At 44.2% G+C, this 17,936-nt stretch overlaps 1 long non-coding RNA gene across 1 annotated transcript in view; it reads right to left on the bottom strand.

Annotated features, from left to right (window-relative positions):
• Positions 1-17,936, bottom strand: part of LOC123378398 — a 102,808-nt gene that overhangs the window by 78,510 nt on the left and 6,362 nt on the right. The gene's annotated exons all lie outside the window — the stretch shown is intronic.

The raw sequence follows: 17,936 nt of genomic DNA, 5'->3' as shown, positions 1-17,936 counted from the left end.
GCTGATAATACCCATGACTTTCCCCAGTCACATGACTTGAGGTAGCAAATGTAAGATCAGTGTCCTGTTGGTACCTGTACTTTGATGGGGCCCTTGATGACCTATGACCACGATATCTTCTCTGCAGTGGTTTAGCTGTGTGGCTGACTGGGTTCAGTACAGCCCTTCCACAGGTTTAATATGCAGCAGGTTATAAAATCCCCAAACCCTCACTCCCTGGCTTGAGGACACAGTTCAGGGACTATGGGGTCCTCAAAACAAGTTCCCCGATTGACTAACTAAAAGATGGTGCATTCACAAACTCCATGAATGATCCTCGGTTCAGAGATGACTCTGGACTCCTCAGTCACTGCAGAGGGGCTGATCTCTGCTGGCAGGGACCCTCTTCAGGCAGAAGTCAGGTGCTTCAGTCCCAGGATTTCCCCTCACCACAAAGGGGTGCAGGGCTCAAGGTGCAGGTTACACAACTACACTAGCATCCAAACTGTCATCTCCTAGCCCAGCGTCCAGACACACTCACAGCAGGCAGCAGCCCGGGACTAGCAGCCAGAGCAGAGCTGACCATCTCATTCCCTATTGGTTGCCGGGCAGACTCTGAGTCTGCCTTGACTCCGGCTCCCTACCAGGGACAGTGTGTCTCATCCCTGAGCTGCCAGCAGACAGAGCCCCAGGAGCCTAGGTCATCTCCTTGGGGGTTACATTTGCAATTTCATAGAATAGAAAAGGGGCAGCTCATGGGTGGAGAATGACCACATTGGCTTAAGGGCAAACTTCATCAGGCAAATGAAGTACTCTATGGCAACTCTATGGCAACCTCACAGCTGTGTTCTTGTCAATGAGGGACTGAGTGAATGAGGGACTAAGTTACCCTGCATTCCTTATCCTGCTTCCCACTTCCCACAACTCTCCACGCTCCTCTGCTGGGTAAGATTGACCTGTAAATGACCATGTCATGACATATTGATCTGAGTGTCCATATGCAGGATTTGGATGCCCTGTTATTGCTCCTACAGTAGAAAACAGGGAATCATCCTAAGATCCCATTACATTTTTTCAGTGTACTCTTGCTTTTGATACTTCTGGTAGGTTATCAATGTAAGTACCATAGCTAACTTCTCAGGGAACAAAGAAGCGGGTTTGCCAGCTAACTCATACCCTTGGATGGGATAAACATGACTCTCTGCATGACCTTGAAACCCGAGAGATCCCAAATACAGCTGACAAGGGAATGAGAAAGAAGATTTTGCTTTGTAGTCAGCCAGAAAGTGGAAATCCATCTGATAGGTGTCACACCATCTGGTCTGCTAGCTAATCCTTGAGGAATAGAGGAACCAGCTTGGTTTGCATGCCAGTTACTGCAGTTTTACTCCCCCGGCAGAGAGGAGAAAATAAAGAGTAAACTCCAAAGTAAAGATCTTGTTTAAGGTACAACAGGGAGGGTCAAACAAGGCATATTTGAAACAGATCCTTGGATCTGTGCTAGAGCACTTCAAAGAGCCTATCCTGGCCCATAAAAGGATTAATCCATTTCTGGGGGCAAGAATAGTCTGTCAGCTATTTACAACTGGGGTTCAATATGGGTTTGGATGGGGGCTTGGATTGATCATCTGTCTGTCTGAGGTATTTCTAGGGCACCCATCACCCCGGTGCTTTGGTGCCACCACCAAAGGATATCAGGAGTTATCCTTTCAATAAACATCCACTTTAATTCAGTCCTTTCAACTCTTCCTCATGGGTCAGGTTTTCTAAACCTTTAATCATTTTTGTTGCTCTCCTCTGGATTCTCTCCAATTTGTCCATGTCCTCCTTAAAGTGTGGCGCCCAAAGCTGGACACACAGCTTCAGCTGAGGCTCACCGGTGCTGAGTATGGAACAATTGTCTCCCGTGTCTTGCATACAACCCCTTTGTAATACATCCCAGAAAGTCCTTTGCCTTTTTCTCAACAGCATCACACTATTGTCTCATATGCAATTTGTGTTCTGCTATAACCCCCCGATTTTTTCTGCAGTGGAATACTAGCTCCCTGCCCTCCTTCAAAACCTTTATTTACCCCTTAACCCCCTTCAGCTCCCTGGACCAAATGTTCCCGTTTGCCCTTGATCTCACTCACCGCCAGTTTTAGCATTGTGGTTGCTCTCCTTACCATTTTTCTCTTTTCAAAGCCGCATTGCCCAAAACTGAGCTCAGTCGAGGACTAGCCAGTGCCCAGAGCAGAATAATTCCCTCACCTCTTTATGTGATGCCCCTACTAATGCAGCTGCAATATAGCACTTGCTGTTTTGTTTTGTTTTTGGTCACAGCATTGTTTTCAATTTATCCTCTGCGCGCTAAAGCCCGGGACCCAGTTGTGTCTCTGCGGTGCAGCTACCTAGTCAGGGTGATTATGAACTCAGTGGTGAATTAACAGCAACTTATACGCAATAAAGGAGACGTGTTGCTCTTTATCTCTATCTCCAAGCAACAGTCAAGATGAGGGAGGGTTCCTCCCTCTTTTCCTTTTTGTTTTCCACAGCTGCTTAACACAAAAACTGTTGAAAATGTTGCTGCTATTTGGATTTAATGAACCCTCCACTCTGGTAAAGAGTTGATACTTTCCTCAGATGAAAACCAATGTTTTCTTCAAGACTGTAAAAGACTGGGGAGTGGAGGGGAGGAAGGGACTGTGAGAGCAGCAGCCCATGCCCCCTCAATCATTAATCTGATAATGACTGGCGGGAGAAGAAAAGGGTCATGGGGCCCAATCCTGGTCCCAGTCACCACAGTAGGAGCAGGACTGGAGACTATTATTATTTTTATTTGGATTATTGTGGCATCTAGGAGCCCTGGTTAAGAGCCAGGACCCCATTGTGCTAGAGGCTGCACAACCACAGAACAGGAAGAAAGCCTGCCCCAAGGAGCTTAGACCCTGAGTGATAGTAGCGTGGTCATGGTGCCCAGTCCTGGTCCAACTCACCTCAGTGGGAGCAGGGCCGGGAGCCTGCACCAGGTAGTGACTGAGAGCACCCATTAGCACGGTTACTACTGCTTAGCTAACATGGCGTGGGGGCAAGAAGGGTATTTTGAACATGGACAGATAGAGCTAGAGAGGAACTCAGCCCCTGGTCTAGGTCCCCAAAGATGGGGAGGATGTGCACTCCCCCAAGGGCAGTACATGCGCTCTCCTGAGCTCAAGGATGGCATCCTATTGCAAGCAAGCCATCCCTAAACTGGATGAGGTAGAGGAAGAGTCATAGACCCGCTCTGTGTTCAGCCAGCCAGCAGAGGGCACTGCACCCTCTCACGCCTCGTCTACACTAGCAGCAGCTCATAGAGTATGTGGAGCTACACCGCCCAGAGTGTCCACACTCACTACTCTGTGTTGCTACACAGGGTAGCAAAAGGCTCCGGCAGCAGGGAGACAACTGCACTGCTAAAAAATCGTATTATCGTGGCACCTTAGGAGCCCTAGTGATGGGCCAGGATCCCATTCTGCTAAGTCCTGCGCAAACACAAAACAGGAAGAAAACCCCGACCCAAAGGGCTTAGACCCTGAGCGCCAGTAAGGTGGTCATGTAGCAGTGTTGACATGGGAGGCATTGCCTGGGCATGTAGAGAGCTGTGGGGGTTATATACTCTGGGTGTTCAGCCGTGTAGGGCACTCCACTCTGCTTGCCTCAGCCACATCTCACCATCTGCGCTGCCATTATATCCGTGCTAGCTGGGTGTGTAGTGTCTGTATTCTGCACGCTGCCACAGGTGTAGACCTATCCTGTACCCCGCCCTCATTCTGGGGGCTCTGTGCACCTTGGAGGTGCCCCCCTAGGGGGGGCGGGTTCTGACTCTGCACCGTCAGGTAACCATGGCCAAGCCTTTGGGCACAATCCCACCCATGGTATTTTGCCAATGTCATCTGTTCCTTTTTTTAAAAGGACGTTTGTGGCTCATTGACTGGTGATAAACGTACCTTCAGAATATTCCTCAGTGCAACTATATTATCCCTCTCAACCCCTAAACGTTCAGATATCACAGTGATTGGGCACCGCGTAACAACCTGGATGAGACACACAGGCAGTACCTTCCAACTACAACAAGCATGCTAAGGACAACATTGAGGGTTGTTTATTTCTAAGCTTGGAGGGTTACAGATCCTAAGAGTTCACGGCATTTTGAAAGACACAACTGCTTATATAAACCATGATTCCCATTGAAGTCAATGGCAAAACTCCTCTGACTTCAGAGGCTGCTGCGTTTGATCCCATGTTTCTTGTATTTCTTTAGTGCCCATTTCAGTGCACTGGCATGACAAAAGATACTTTGTTTTTACGAGCACATCACTCAGTGCTGCCTATTCCTCTCCTGAATCCCTGGTCCCCTGTCTGATCCAATAATGGAAGACATTGTCTTCAGGGCATGGATTAATTCCTCCAAAGAAACAGAGCTCTATCAGCCAGGATGGGTAGGGATGGTGTCCCTAGCCTGTTTGCTAGAAGCTGAGAATGAGCGACAGGGGATGGATCACTTGATGATAACCTGTTCTGTTCATTCCCTCTGGGGCACCTGGCACTGGCCACTGTCAGAAGACAGAATACTGGGCTAGATGGACCTTTGGTCTGACCCAGTATGCCCGTTCTTATATTCTTATCCAGGATTCATACTAATATGTTCCCTAGGAGCAAATGCTGCCCTCACCTGTACCCCTCCACTTTTAATACAGTGTGCCAGATGTGCTGGAAATGGTGAATGTGACAGGAGCCACTGGACTCAGAGCCCATGATGGGGTACTTACCTTTTGTGACTCAGGCCCATGTTTAATGATAGAGGCCTTTGTTACAGTGAGGTCCCATTGCAAGGGGTGGGGAGGAGTGGAGAAGCAAGAAACATCAGAGGGTCTTGTCCCCCAGACCCCTCTATGCCACAAAGCACGACTCCAAGTGGACTCCCTTGAGTAAAGAATGCAGGGAGACTTTGGTGGGATGGAGCTGATAAATCCCCAGGTGCATGGATCTCCATTAGAGGGAGTGCAGGTCTAGTGCAGCCTGGAGACCAGAGTAGCTGCCATGGTCAAGCTTTATGACTTTGGAGATAGGATTCCTTTTCACACACCCTGCCCTCCCCGCCACACACAACCCTCAGATCTTCCCCGGCTGTGTGCTGTGTTTAGGAATTTGCCACTGGAAAGCATTACAGGGTGGAAAGCAGTACAGGAAATGACATAATGGGCAGAAATGTCTCTAACCAGAATGTAATCAGCCTTCACCAGCCTTTTAAGAATCACCATTCATTGGCAGGCCTGCGTTTTTGGTGGGAAAACTGCAGAGGTTGGGCAAACTCATGCAACTTCTGGCAAGTTCAGTCTCAGGGAACGTTTCATGGCAGGCTAGTTTCTCTCTCTCATCTGCTCTAGAAAGAGAGAGGGAAATAATATAGATTCCCTGTCACATGGCTGAACCCAGGCCCTTTTGCTTTACAGCTGGGTTCCCCCTCTGAAAAATAGGAAACAAACACTTATTATTGAAATTGCCAACCCTGGTTCCAATTCAAACCAGTGCCCCAGTGACATTTGAGTAGCAATGATTTTTTCAAGTATGACTTTGAAGCAACATGATTCAGTGCTCCACAGCTCTTATTGATTTTGGCTGCTGAATGTTTTATGACAAGGAGTCACCCTGCATGAATTCTGAACAGGAGATCAATAGGCTGCTTAAGATGACATGCCGTGTCTACTTGATTGACGTGCTTCCTTCCCTCCACCCCCATCCCTTCGAGTGTTGGCCAGTTTTCATGTGAATCCACTGAATGGTTTCACCTATTGCGGTATTGGCCTTTTGTTGTCCACTCCTAATAGATTGGACCTCCAGCTGGTCTACTGATTTTCTTATTATCATCGTAATTAGCTTCAGGGCACATGGAAACTTCTGTAAAGATAAATAAAGGGAGTTCAGAAAGAACACACTTTCCTTCCAACTTCAAAGTTTCCTTCTCATAAGCAGAAGCCGAGAAAACAGCTGTGTCATTTGAAGAGTGCATCTTCTCATCTTCACATTCCCAACAGACCCAGCATCCTTCCTTGTCCGTATTAGGTACCTTAGGGATTTCACCCAAAGCTTGGACTAATCCAAACCAAATAATCTTTTGAGCTTTCAAAAGAAATTGTGGGGTGTTTCCCCCCATCCCATCTGTTCTGGGACTGGAAACAGAAAAAGCTGTGACCCTTCATGAAAGAACCTTCTTCCTCCAGTAGGCAAGAGGTTAGTCCAGTCTCCATAATCTTGGCTTCCCTGAAGAGATTGCGAACAAAAGGGCAAAACAGGGCTAAAAACTGCTGGCAGTTTTGCTGAAGTGGACACCTTTTCACTGAGAACTGCACTGAGATCTCCCACCTCACTTCACATACAGCATCAAATGGTAACACCTTTTAGTAGCTACCAAATTGGATTAGATTTGAAGGGAGAATCTAGAAGTGAAAGGCTCAAAAACCCAGTTCCTTAACCATCCAGTGCCCCCAATTTACTAATGAGGAGTGCATTTTATTTGAAAGGTTATAATTGAATTTAATACCAACCAGCACACATGCTAAAGAATGATGACAACAAACCCCAGGCCCCAAAATATTTCCTGAACCATGTACCTGCCTTTTCTTTGCATCGTTTATGAGCAATAAATTCCATCTGTTGGGGTAGAAAGGACGAACAATGTGGTGGAGATGTATTTGAAAAAGACACAAATCAAATCACTTCGAACACTGTCGGGAGGCTACATATCAGTGGATTCTGCTTTAAATCCCAGAGGTGCTGTAATGCTGCTGGAAAGTCACTAATGCCATTTTAGTGACTTCTGTATTGTTATCTTCCACTTCAAAAGGCATTAATCTGGTGTAGCAGAAATGTATGAGGTAAACAAGTCAGAGAGAGAGTTCACACTGGGCAAGTCTATGCTGCTGGCTCTTCAAGAGTAATAATTACTAGTCATCAGTCGTGAGAACCAGCTGCAGATTCTTTCCTTCTCTCTGCTGTCACTTTATCAACTTCAGCTTTCTTTGACAAGGCCACCAAAGGGAGAGGGATATTTCATATGGATATTCATGTGGCTCCTTTTCCCTCTCACTCATCCTGGCGTAAATTAGCTATAACTCCACCAGAGCCAGTGGAGTAAATCCCTATAAAAGCAGTGTGAGTGACAGCACAGCAGAACAAAACCAAACCAATGTTGACATTTGGAATTTTCTCACCAAAACCGGATTCCGTTTTTCGACCAGTTCTGTGCACTGCAATATCGAGCTCACACAAGAGGCCATGAAACTATAGGAAAGTTTGATCAGCATTTATGTTCACATTAGAGCAGTTTGGCAATTGTTGCTGGGGCAGGGTTCAGTGGAAAATGGCTTTTTTTGTAGCGGAAAAGAACAATTTTCGTGGAAATTTTTCAGGTTTTCATAAAAAAGAGAGAGAGACTTTCACTTGCCATAAGCTGAAAATCATAGAGTCATCGAAAGGTAGGGCTGGAAGGGACCTCAAGAGTCTGTCCAAGAGTCCGAGTAAACATAGACCATCCCTGACAGGTCTAACGTATTCCTAAAAACCTCCAATGACGGGGATCCCACACCCTCCATTGGAAGCCTGTTCCAGCACTTAACTACACTCATAGTTAGAAAATTTTTCCCTAATATCTAACTTAAATCTCCCTTGCTGCAGATTAAACCCATTACTTCCTCTCCTACCTTCAGTGGACATGGAGAACAATCGACCACCATCCTCTTTAGCATATCTGAAGATTGTTATCAGGTCCCCTCTCAGTCTTCTTTTCTTAAAACTAAACAAGCCCAGTTTTTAACCGTTCCTCATAGGTCAGGTTTTCTAGACCTTTTATGTTTTTTGTTGCTCTCCTCTAGACTATCTCCAATTTATCCACACTCAAAACTAGAAATAAATGTGCTGAAGCTTCACTAGTTCCGACTGGGACAATTCTCTTCAGTGCCTTCCTACCACGCTCCTGTTAATACATCCCAGAATGCTATTTGCTTTTTTCACAAGTGTATCACATTGTTGACACATATTCAGTTTGTGATCCACTAAAGCCCCCAGATCCTTTTCAGCAGTACTATTGCCTAGCCAGTTATTCCATTTGATTTTCCATTCCTCAGTGTAATATTTTGCATTTGTCTTTACTGAATTTCATCTTGTTGATTTCAGACCAATTCTCCAATTTGTCAAGATCATTTTGATTTATTAATTGTACTCCAAAGTGTTGTAACCCTTCCCATATTGATGTCATCCACTAATTTTATAAGCATGTTGTTCACTCCATTAGCCAAGTCATTAATGAAGATATTGAATAGACCACACCCTGTGGGATGCTTCTAGAATATGTCCTCCCAGTTTGACAGCAAACCATTGATGACCATTCTTTGAGTATGGTTTTCAACCAGTTTTGTACCCCACCTTATAGTACTTTCATCTACACTGAATTTCTCTAGCTTTCTTATGTGACTGTCATGTGGGACTGTGTCAAAAGCCTCACTAAAATCAAGATATAGCATATCTACACCACTTCCCCACTATCCATTAGACAAGTAACCCTGTAAAAGAAGGGTCTTTGGTCTGAAAATGACCAAAGTTGTTTGGTTTTAAAGTGATTTTTTTCTATGTATTCTTGCTACAAACGGGAAAGTTTTCAGGTTTTCGGAGTTTTCACAAAAAAAACTTAAGAAAAATTTAAAAAATGAAAAAAAAATATTTTTTCTGCCTAAAAATAATTCCAAGCAGCTCTCTTTGGGATGGCCTTGTTACTCACCAATAGCCTCAACATGTAACAATGGCCTTTCTGTATATTTAATAAAGTACCGTGTCTGGCTGCTTGGGAACCAGAATTTCAGTTCTGTGGGGAAAAAATTCTGAATCAGAACAAAAACCAAAATTTCAACATTTCCCATGAAACAAAATATTCTTTAAAAATATGGTTTGGGATCAATTGTAACATTTTGAATGAAATTTAACTTTTTAATTTTATTTTATACTTTATAAATTTATTTTACATTGTTATAGAATGTAATATAAAATAAACAAAAATTAACCTTTTAATGAAAAATCTAAATGTTCTTATCAAAATGCTTCTTTTCCATTTTTTCCCTACATAAAATTTCATGGAAATCGACGTGTTCCCTCAGAAAGTTTCAGTTTTGATGAATCTGTATTTTTCCAACAGAAAAACATTCTATCAGAAAACTTTTGACCAGCTCTTATTGCTAATGAAGCAGGTCTGGGCTGATGAAATCATTCTGAATATCACTGTTCCAAGACTGAATATTGCCTACCCTATTCCTCAGACCAATGTGATTTCTAGGAAGAGGGAAAGAAATTCCATAATTGAGAGAAAAAAAAGGAGGTACAGCTGTATGGAAGCAGGGGAACAGTCCTGCTGCTGTGGGGAATTTCCCTGGTTTCTATGCTATAATGGGGAATCTGATGGTGAAAGAATCTGACTCCCTGAGCCAACTTCCTTGTGCCTGCCTGGCCTCGAGGACTTCTCTTCCTCTCTCCCATGTAGCAGAATCTTCGTAACGCCGATAAAGCTGGGCCCAGGTATTGTGTATTTGGTTGTCATGGGTTTTGTTACTATGGCAACTGAGTTAGACTATTAAGGGATAGCTCAGCCGGTTTCAACCGGCTGAGTGAGCTCTCTGTTTCTGTAAATAAAATGGAGGTTTTGGTTAGCTGTCTGCTCTCTGGCCTCAAGTGATTGCTTCCTACACCGGCTGCCCCAAGGATATAACACCAGGAACCATAGGGGCTTAACCCCCAAGTCTCATCATGCATCGCTTAGGACGGGGTCTCCACTCGGGGTATTTTCTCCTAACCGGTCACTTCTCTGACCCAGTGATTGCTACATTGAATTTAAACCACATGCAATTTGCTAAACAGCAACTGTAAAACCACAAGGGGAAAACTGAGACGGCGAATGGAATGCAACGCTATGGCATGGGGACATCGTAAAGAATAGTCTCTGGAAATCAAGACAATTCACAGCCTGCAGTGATTCCAGGGGTAAGACACCTGCTTTGGTGGTGGCTACATGGCCTCAGGCTCTAAGGGGCAGGACCCTTCTCCCCAGCATCGGCTCTGCCGTTGGGGGTCGCATCCCCCCTCCAAGTCTGGCCTACAAGGTCTTCTTCTCTGGTGACATCCCCCACCGCTGCTCCTTCTCTGCCCAAGGACCCAGCTCATTCTCCGCAGCCGTTTATTGCGTACGGCTCCAGTTTACTTGTGGCACAGTAGCCCTTTCTCTATCCCAACTCTGGCCCCATGGCTCTCCTCTGTAGCTCGGTCCTGGCTCACCATTGGTGCAGCTGGTCTCTGTTGCTCTGGTTGTGGCTCCTCCGCCTCGGGGCTGCTGCACTCTGCCCGGCTCACCCAGAGGACCGGCCCTGGGCTCTGTGCCTCCCACGTTGGCCTGCCCACCCTATCAATCTAGCTCACTTGGAGTGCTGGCATCTCCTTATCAGCCCTGTGGACCTGTTACCCTCCTGAGTCCTCTTTGGCCCTTCCCCTTTCTCCGGGTATTGGGAGACGGCCAATCAAGAAAACCCACTAATTTTCAGTAAAGGGTCAGCAGCCCCCTTATCCTTAAAAAAGAGTTGGGGTGGACCACAAGTGAAAATTCATGAGTTTTGCACCAGCATTGAGGATGTCACTGAGATAGTAAAATTTTGAAAGGGATGTATCCCCCTCTCCCCCACAGTGGTTGCACCTATAAAGAAAGATTTCTGTAGCAGGATGTCGTTTGTAAGTCAGCTGTTTGATCACTGCTCAGACGTTTGCTATGTTAGGAGCAGCCCCAAGGGAGATTAATTAGTGAGCAGAGTGCAGGTGGGGTTTTCAGAGATGCTTGGGTAATCATTACCACTCACTCTCTCTCTCTCTCACATGCACATATATATATATATAGGCTTGGAAGGATTAGATTTTTATTGGCAAATATCGGCAAACGTCAATTTCACCGTGCTCAAACTAAGGGGGAAAATATTTCCACCCGTAATAAACAAAATGTACAGCTAGGCAAAGAGAGACAAGTGCTGCTTCTGAACTTCTTAGAGATTGATTTAAGGATATTTACTTTGCATATTTTGACATTTGATGTTGACAATTTGTATTTTAACGATTATATAAAGCTTGAAGTTTTTGAATCTCAATGTCTACTGTCGTCAGATAATTTCTGTCTGTTCCCCACCATCATTTCCCGCAATGGTGAGAAATTAAATAGGTAACAATAGGGAAAAAGCTGAAAAATAAACATCAATATCCATCAGAATTATTTTAAAAATCAAATTCTGCCACATATATATATATATATATTGGTGATCAGATGCTACAGTACCAGGGGGGCATATAAGTGTGTGTGGGGAGAGAGAGTATGTCAAAGTCCTTGTGGAATGTGAGCAGCAGAATTAAAGATTTCCAGAGATGGGTTTCTGACCCTCCAAACAAAGTTTTATGCAGAATGAAATGATCATTCTTGGTGTCTGAGGGCCCTCCTGTCAGAGCAGTGTCTGACGTGACTAGGGATATTGAAAATTTAATCCTCCTTAAACTCTGAGGAATCACTTCTATCTCCTTTCCAGCCTGAGTTACAAAACAAGGATCAAACAAGTCTGTTTTTTAAAATTCTTCACTGACAGGCAATCATGTGGCTGGTCCGTCTCAGGCTGCTTCAAGCAGACAACGCTGTTTGTCCATTTTACCCAGCATCCATTTGAGAAGCTATCATGGGCCTGATTCTCCAAACACCTTGGTAGTGGAATGGCAGCATTTCACACCAGCTTTGCACTGGTGTAAATGGGTGCACAGGACGCAAGGCAACAAGGAATCATGTTTCCAAGGAAGGGAAGGGAGCCATAGCAGGATTGGAGTGGGGGTACTTGGACAATTCACGTCACTGCAAGGGAGGGACGAAGGCTTTAGAAAAATGGGGATGGCTCTGGAATGTCAGCAAGCCATTAAGGAAGGAGAATAGGCTGCCAGAGGAGATACTGTCTCCCAGGATTTGGTTACAAAGGCAACTGTCTGTGAAGGGATCTCCTCTGGTTACACTGAAGGGGTGGTGTTGGCTCCATCCCCAGCAATGTCCTGCCTGTCCCAGACTACTGTGAGGCAGCACTATGAGTCCGGAGAGCTGCAATTGTGAATAGGGCTGGACAAGGGGAGTCAAAGGTGGCAAGAACACCTAGTTCTTGTGTTATGAGACAAAATGAACCAAATCAAAATTTCTTCTCATAACACAAGAACTAGGGGTCATCAAATGAAATGAATAGGCAGCAGGTTTAAAACAAACAAAAGGAAGTATTTCTTCACACAGCATACAGTTAATCTTGTAGAACTCCTTGCCAGAGGATGTTGTGAAGGCCAAGCCTGTAACAGGGTTTAAAAGGGAACTAGATAAGTTCATGGAGGATAGGTCCACCAATGGCTATTAGCCAGGATGGGCAGGGATGGTGTCCCCAGCCTCTGTCTACCAGAAGCTGGGAGTGGGCCACATGGGATACAACACTTGATGAATGCCTGTTCTGTTCATTCCTTCTGAAGCCCCTGGCGTTGGCCACTGTCGGTAGACAGGATACTGTGCTAGATGGACCTTTGGTCTGGCCAAGTATGGCCGTTCTTTTGAAACAAGCATTTGTTTAGAAATATATTTTATGTGTTATATTATATTATAAATCATAGAATAAAATAAAAAGTTTAAATCAAAACAAGTTTTTTTCAATTTTATTGGAATAGAACATTTCAATTGATCCAAAACAACATTTTTAGTCCATTTTGCAAGAAATTTTGAAAGGTATTCATTCTGTCCTGAATCAGAATGAAAAACAAATTTTGGGATATCAGCATTTCCAAAGGAATGGAAATTCCAAGTTTCAAGCAGCTCTGTTAAGAGGCAGCCAGCATGTTGTAGCATGCAGCGCTGTGTCATGGTTATCACATCTGTGCTCCATGCACAGGAGTTCAAGCTCCAGTGAAACCATTTATTCTACATGCTGTTAGAAAATGACAGGAGGTCGCAAATGCAAACAAACAAAAAATTGTTTGCAAAAAATTTTCAGTAGAAATTTCAGCTTTTAGTCAAAAACAAGATTCCGCCCTCCCATTCCCCCCCCCCCCCACAAAACTGAATGATTTTGATTTTTAAGCAAACCCTCCCAAAAATTCATGGTTTTGATTAAAAGTCTAAATTTTCTGCAGAAAGCAAATACATTCTATGAAAAAATGTGTTGAGTCAAAAACCAAATTTTTCATCAAAATGGTGTTGATGGATAATTTCCAACCAAACCTAAATTATTCCTCCTTTAGTTCCTGAAGCAACTCCCAATGAAGTAAAAGGAAAGATTCCCACTGACTTCAATGGGAGCTGGATAGTGCCTGTATCCCTGTGTTTGGAAGAGGATAGGTGTCTTCCATCTCAAGCATCTATGATTCTATGATGTGCTATGTAGATAGAGATTAATCAACTTGATCCCCTGGTCTCATTTGTTCTGAGCTACTAAAGCTGGTTTTGCTCCCACTTAAGTCAATGAAATGTTTGTAACTGACACTACAGGGAGGTGCCCTCTGTCACAATGATCCAGTGTTCATGGCTTTGCAATAGGGTGACCAGATGTCCCAATTTTATAGGGACAGTCCTGATATTTGGGGCTTTGTCTTATATAGGTGCCTATTACCACCCCCTCACACACACCCTGTCCCGATTTTTCACACTTGCTATCTGGTCACCTTACTTTGCAATAACCCTCATGGTATAGTATGAGCTGGTGTCACCCTGCAGAGCTGCATGAAACTCACCCTTTTGGTTTTATGGAAATATGAATGAATGTTTATTTGCTTTGATGCAACAGCTGTCTTTGCTCCAAAAGTGGGCCTATTCTAGCGTAGAAATGAGTCCATTGCAGCCTGAACATTTCCCATGACTATTCCATTTAAAAAATCTTCCCTGTCGAGTTTAGAAAGAAATGTGTGTGTGAGTGTGTGTGTGTATATGCATGAGTATCATTGGATGGATGTGTATATGCATAGTTTTTCCTTGATACCTAGCCCTGCCACCGTGCAAGTACAATGCCCGGATGATGCAAGAATGAACTATCCCTAGTCATGGACATAGTTAAAACATCCGTGCATCAGGAATGTCTGATCCTTGCAGTTTTACAGCTCAGCTGCCACTTAGGCACCTTAATGAAGTGGCCAGTTTGTCAGATATGCTCAGGGCCCAGCCGCGCTCACTGTTCTCACCACTGTTCTCACACGTGGATTAGAGGGACCGTTGCTCTGATCTGATCCAGCCTTTCCTAGGGCGTTCGGTGGCTGATAGTGTTTCTGTCAACCTTGACTGGCATTATTGGAGGGAGGGAGTTTCCAGGAGGGATGTGAAGGTGGGTGTATGATGCCCTGGGACAGGGCGGGAGTTTGAGGCATTCGGGGAGCAATATGAAGAAGGCATGAAGATGAGAACAGGAGGAGAGGACGGAGATGGTGTCTAGGTGAGATTTGTTAGTGAATTAAAGGGGGGTGAATGTGAGAAGCAACCTGGCTGGGGGATGAAGTTGTGCAGAGCCTTGAAGGAGTGGATGAGGAGACACTGAGCACAACAGATCACCAGCGGAGAGATTCACAGAGGGGAGAGACAAGGCGTGAGCAGCAGAACACAGCAGTGAAAAGACATGGCTGATGAAGCGTTCTATTGTAGCAAACTTGCCTGAGTGTGCTGACAGTTCTTGAAGACTTAAACTAAAGGTAGCAAGTAAGGATGCGTGGGTGGGGGGATGAAACTGATACAAAGACGTGAGGTGGTATATGCCATGAATCTGAGTATGGCTGCATTACTAAACAGAGGCACGAGTCTGTTTTACTGCTACTTTGATTTCCCCACTTTGTAATTTACTGCTGATTTCAATGGGCTTATTAAATCTTAAAGTGTATCAGATGCTATGATCATGTCCTAGTTTTAAGATTGAATATAGCACCGTCAAGACAGCTTCAAAGGTCTTTCTAGCAGAATGACTAATGAGGGGGGTAGTTTGTTTGTTTTGTTTGCTTGCTTGCTTACAAACTTAATATGGAACTTAATGGAACTTAATATGCACTGAACCCCTGCCATTCACCCCAGCTGAAAGGGCATGGAGGGGATTTGCTATGCTGTTCTTCTGAATCTTTTCCACCTCATTCATGTTGGTACAGTGAGACTGGGTAAAGCACATTTGTACAGTTGTTTGATCGGATAACTCTCTCAAGCTCCAGTGAAACCATTTATTCTACATGTTCTCCCCTCTCCTCCACAGGTTGCATGTCCCCTTTTACATACACAGGACCAAAACTGCATCGAACCCAATTCTGCATGGCCTTGTAGCCCACACGATCCCATCCAGGGATCAGATGGAGGCAGTAGGCAGAGGTACAGAAGGCTATTACTCCTCTAGTGCATCAGAATGCTGAATTTAAGCTTTCCTTTAAAAAGAGCTCTTCTCTTTCCATTTCAGAGTGGTAGCCATGTTAGCCTGTATCAGCAAAAAGAACGGGGAGTCCTTGTGGCACCTTAGAGACTAACACATTTATTTGTTAGTCTCTAAGGGTGCCACAAGTACTCCTGTTCTTTTCTCTTTCTATTGCAATTTCTCATTAACATCCTGGTGACCATTCTTCAAAGCTCAAATGGCTTGAGGCCAGGCTGTCCATAGGACGCCTCTGCCTTTACCAACACTTCCCGTAATGGCTGTGCTGCGCAAGAACAATGTAACTACCTACCACAAGAATGCAGCTAATGGGAGGAGGGGGCAGAAACTTCCGGGTGGCCAGCTTGTGCCTTTGGAACTCCTTCCCACAAGAACGAGGAATGATCACACGCTTTCAAGGCATGGAGCAGGACCCAGCTCTGGGCCATACATTTCTTGGGATGATGACAATAAATAATACAATATTTAAAAAAAAAACCACCCAGGGAAAGCATGAAGAGGTCCAAAGGCTTAGTTTGCCTGTTGCAGAAAATTTTTGCAAGATTCTCATTTTGCACATTCATGACTGCCTTATAAATGCTGAGGTAAGAGGTGGTAAGAGGAGAAGATTGGACTAGATCCTAGGTTATCAAGTGCAATTTTTATCTGAACTGCTTATAAAGCATAAGCCAATTTCTATTGATTGGGTTTAGGTAGAAATTTCCCCTGGGATCTGAATATCCCATAACTGAGCCTACTGCAGGGTTTCTTACATCTTCCTTTGCAGCAACTGGTACCTATCACTATTAAACAAAGGATCCCAGACTAGATGGCCCATTGGTTTGATCCAGCATGGCAGTTCCTATGTGGAATCCTTGTCATTGGAAGATTTTAGGAACAGGTTAGATAGACAACTCTCAGGGGTAGTCTAGGTGTACCTAGTCCTGCCTCAGTGTGGTGGGATGGACTAGATGACTTCTTGAGGTGCCTTCCTACCCTACGTTTCTATTATTTCTATGAATATGTCAGCCAAGTTCTGCCCTGACTCACCTCATTGCAAACCCATTGGCATTAACAGATTGGAACCGGGTGTAAATCATTGCTGAATTTAGCCAACTGGGGGACCAATAATCTCTTACAGTATAGCAAATTCTATGTCCCCATTTCTCTATCAGCTAATAAATAATTTGCATTATCTCCAGTTTAGCCCAGAGTATCTATATGATGACATCCTTATAGATGACATCATAATGCATTTAGAGAACATTAGTTTGGAGGAATTTCTATTGGTGACGCTTAAATTCAAACCCACTGGTGGCCAGTTAGACAGGCTGCTATTAATTTGGGGCCATTTCTTGCTGTTCTTAGTCAATTTCTACTAAGATAAAACTCCCATTGACTTATTTTTACCATAGAACTGGCTTAGGTTGCTTATGCATAGAGAACCAGAGCCCTGAGGCTGGTAACTTAATCATAGCATGGAAACCTGGAAAGCGTTGACTCAAAATTATATTTATAAAATTTGGGAGGACTGCATACAGTTCACAAACCTCAAAAAAGAGAGAAAATTAGGATACAGTTTAAGGGAGTGTCTAGCAGATTCCTTGTCCAGACATGCAAAATCAATGTGATGGTAATGTTTAGTTATGAAGACTTTATATGGAGTGTGCCGTACATAATACTTTCTTAGGTGGCCTGGGAAGTATTTGTGTCAGACCCTATATACTGTGCACAGATATACAGCTAAATGTTCTATGCTGCAGAGAAGAACTAATGCATACTAATTGCATGACCAAGTCCAGAAAGTGATGGAAGGACAGCATAAGAATGGCCCTACTGGGTCAGACCAAGGGTCCATCTAATCCAGATCCTGTCGTCCGACAGTGGCCAGGAACAGAACAGGGAATCATCAAGTGATCCATCCCCTGTCACTCATTCCCAGCTTCTGGCAAACAGAGGCTAGGGACACCATTCCTGCCCATCCTGGATAATAGCCATTGATGGACCTATCCTCCATGAATTTATCTAGTTCTTTTTTTAACCCTGTTATGGTCTTAGCCTTCACAATATCCTCTGGCACGGAGTTCCACAGGTTGACTGTGTGTTGTGTGAAGAAATACTTTGTTTTATTTGTTTTAAACCTGCTGCCTATTAATTTCATTTGGTGACCCCTAGTTCTTGTGTTATGAGAAGTAGTCAACAACACTTTCTTATCTACTTTCTCTACACCAGTCATGATTTTATAGACCTCAATCATTTCTCCCCTTAGCCATCTCTCTTCCAAGCTGAAAAGTCCCAGTCTTATTAATCTCTCCTCATACGGAAGCTGTTCCATATTCCTAATCATTTTTGTTGCCTTTTCTGAACCTTTTCCAACTCCAATATAACTTTTTTGAGATGGGACGACCGCATCTGCACACAGTATTCAAGATGTGGACGTACCATAGATTTATGTAGAGGCAACATGGTATTTTCTGTCCTAAAATCTAC

This window comes from Mauremys mutica, chromosome 10, assembly GCF_020497125.1.
Source record: "Mauremys mutica isolate MM-2020 ecotype Southern chromosome 10, ASM2049712v1, whole genome shotgun sequence".
In the NCBI taxonomy this organism is placed as follows: domain Eukaryota; kingdom Metazoa; phylum Chordata; order Testudines; family Geoemydidae; genus Mauremys; species Mauremys mutica.
The sequence above is the reverse complement of the archived record's forward strand: the minus strand, read 5'-3'. Positions and strand labels throughout refer to the sequence as shown.